Raw genomic sequence first — 3,832 nt, forward strand, 5'->3', positions numbered from 1 at the left:
GAGGTAAAGTGAGGGAGGTCAGTCTGTGCTGCCAAGAGCCTCTTTTTTTCACTGCCACACTGAGCAGTGTGGTAATGTTATTGTACTGAGTCATTTCTGAAGTCATTTAATTTTGAAGTATTAGAAAGGATTGTGTTCTTATGCAGACATATGCAATATAATCGCCAAAAGAATGTGTTTATTTTATTTAGCATGTAATTTCTGAAAGAACCTAAAGCTACTCTATACAGCTCCAATAAGCAAAAAAGACAAACGCCTCTCTCCCCCTCACTGCCTCCCCACGCATCTCCAAACAATAAAAACTCCCAGCTAGCATATTTGGCGTTCACTTGTTGAGGACAAACATGACATTTATACCCTCAAGACAAGGACAACACTATTGTTTTGTTTTGTTTTGGAGCAGAGCAGTCTGCCTCTTTTTGAAGACTTTGTGTTTTACTTTATGACTATTAAAACAAATTATGAGAGGTTTATGAAAGATTTATGTTCATTTCAAAATGTTCAAAATACTTTAAGAATAATGGCACTAACACTGTGGGCCTGTTCCAAAAATTAGTGAGCTGCCTCGCTGTCTCTTGCCTACATAGGCAGCTGTCTTTTATGGCAAAATCCTAACTGAAATGGAGCCTCACAAGAGACTGATTTGGAACACTCTTCATAGGAAGCTACTCCAAGTGTCATACACAAAGCTCTCACGGGAGACTTGACTCAACTGTTTTCAATACAGGTGACACGAGAGGAATGATGCGATACTCTAATGAGCATAAATACACATAGTACATACACATTCACATTTTGGGAAAAATAGTCAGTTTTCTATCATATTAAACTAATTTTGATCAATACTTTTCAGTATTTAATGGATAAGTATATGTATAATCAAAATGTATCTTGCTTACTGGCCACCTGTCCAGGATGTTTCCCTGCCTTCGGTCTGAGACAGCTGGGATAGGTTCCAGCACTACCCTACAAAGGACAAGCGGCTATAGAAGATGGATGGATGGATGTATCCGCTTTGTCAGCCATCTTGGATTTATTAATCCACCGAGCTCATAACAGTGCACTCTGGGATCGCCTACCCGGGAAAGGATACATATGATGATACCTTAGATCTGGCTAACAAAAAGAGGTCTTATAATTAAGATACCTACCTTTCGGAACAGCCTTCATGTCGGGAGCACGAACCCTCTGGAGGCAGATCCTGTGAGCATATAGCACTTTCTCACTGCAGGAACTAAAGCACATTTTAGGTACTTTTACTCGGAACGGAACACCCGAGGAGACTTTTCCCCTGTTGCATTCACATTCACATAGCTTCCACTGTAGTGATGTCATCTAGTATTGAAAATTTTTCTTCTGACGTGGTTGGAACGCACAATTCAATAGCAACAACAACAGTGAAATCAACAACACCGAAATCAACAACACTGACCAAGGATGCCAGGATCAGAGTTACACTTTTATTAGAGCTGTTTTACACAAGCTTTGGCTGCATCCAAAAATGTAGGCAACTGCCTAATCAGTTAATGATTTAAACGACAGCGTTTTTGGATGAATGGAACTCTTAAGAAAACTGGTCTATAAACAGTTTAAAAACTTAAACTCATCCTACCTCCTTATACAGCCCCCGAAGGCAGTCTAATTCTTTAGATTACAGTTTAAACTGTGTGCGAGAGCTGTGCGTGCGGAGCTCCGTGCTGCTGCAGCCGCACTGAGAGATGAGACGAGCAGTCAGACTACCACGCAGCACGCACTGAATTTAGTGGACAACATGTTGAAAATGCACTATAAACATATTTATCAACACAATCTTTTACAATAAAGGCTTTTATGACTCAGCATAAATTACTGTAATGAAATACTCACTCATTGATTTAAAAAATACGTCTTGATGCAAGTTACCACACATTAACAGGCATGCAATACTTCATGTAAACTAGATTTCATGACAGTTTAGTGTGTAATAGAGTTCAATTACCCACTCTCGATAAACATCTGATTATTCATATCCGTCATCCCAGGTACACTTTATTTTCTATATAGTCACACAGAACAAACTGCACAGATGCAATGTAAACTCAAAGCATGTCTCCTGATGAATTTTTCAACACACACACACACACACACACACGTGACACGGGTGATCCTCTTTGGATACTATGTTGGTTTTATTTTATTTCTGTTAAGGGAATTGTAACGTTAGTGCAATCCTCTGAGTAGCAGGCTAGTGGCTAGTTGTTTACAAATGGCAGCTGTGGACTCCTCTCCTTTCTCAATGCTGTGTGTCATACGTTTTTGACCAAGCACAGGCTGCAGCACCTCCCACAGTTCCTATATGCCCCCAAAGTGCCTACTTTGGAGTAGGAGCTAAAAATCCCCCAAAAACGGTTCAGAGGAATTATAGTTCTTAGGTGCGAAAGCAACGAAAAGTACTAGTCCCGGGGAAAGTACCTAAAATGGGCTTTAGTACCTGCAGTGGGAAAGGGCCTTTAGAGGGACTAATTCCCTTAACAGAAATAACATAAAAGCAACAAGTATACAAAGAGTATCGCCTGTTTCACATATTATGTGTGTGCGAGGTGTGATGAGCACTATTGCGGGACTTCAACCGGAGACAAGCTCTGAGTTTTCATCACATCTGTACTGTGCGACAATACACAAAATAAAGTCGCTCCATCGGTGTTGTTGATTTTGCTGTTGTAGTTGCTACTGAATCAACAGTGCAAACAACATCAGTAGAAAAATGGTCAGCACTAGATAACGTCACTACAGGGGTTCCTTTTGTTTGTTCGAATGCATGAGGGAAAATTCTCCTCGGGTGTGCTGTTCCTCTTAAGAGTTCTCATTTAGATGGTTCCTTATAGGAAAGTACTGGGATGTAGCGAAAGGAGAGCTAGAGAGAGAGAGAGAGAGAGAGAGAGAGAGAGAGAGAGAGAGAGAGAGAGAGAGAGAGAGAGAGAGAGAAAGAGAGAGAGAGAGAGTTTGAGATCTTTCTGTTCCAAAACCAGCCGGCATTTTAAAGCATCATTGGCGCGCTCCCGACATGAATGCTGTTCCAAAAGATGTTTAAGAAAATCTTAAAGTGCACCTATTATGGTTTTTAAACATGCCTAATTTTGTTTTAAAGGTCTCATACAATAGATTTACATGCATCCAAGGTCAAAAAACACTTTAATTTGCTCATAATTTAAATTGCAGCATTACCTTTTTTTCCCAGTGTCAAAAACAACTCCTTCAATGATCGTTCTAAAGGATTCATTCTAAACTCCTCCTTTCAGAGAGCCTACTCTGCTCTGATTGGTCAGATGTCCCAGTCTGTTGTGATTGGTCTACCGCTTAGTGTAGTGTTTGAGGGCAGGTCAAAGCTGTTCACGAGCAGCCAATGAAGACCAGAGGCAGGTTTTTTGTTACCAAATTACGTAGGTTAGTACAGGAAGTAAGTCTGGAATCACTAACGACTTGTTTCAGGTGTTCAGAATCGGTTCTTTCTTTTGGGAGTCAATAACTCCATTTGTCATGCACTTTGATTTTTGAAACTTTGCAGACTTTTTTTACATTCACAAACAGCTATATAACACACTACATGAAAGGTCATATTTGAAAAATAGGTGCTCTTTAATTATACTGCTTTCAAAGATATATCATTTTGGCCAAACTCTAATTCTTATGTGTCCTTCCCTGGGTTGGCAATCCCATTATGCACAGTGACAAGCTCTAAGGAAAAATAAATCCTATGCGAGAGAAATTTTGATTATAAATACGGAGTGACTATTTACACTAGGTGTAAACAGCACCTGCCACACAGCGCGGTTATTTACACTCCAATATTTGA

Source organism: Myxocyprinus asiaticus, chromosome 2 (assembly GCF_019703515.2).
Source record: "Myxocyprinus asiaticus isolate MX2 ecotype Aquarium Trade chromosome 2, UBuf_Myxa_2, whole genome shotgun sequence".
NCBI lineage: Eukaryota > Metazoa > Chordata > Actinopteri > Cypriniformes > Catostomidae > Myxocyprinus > Myxocyprinus asiaticus.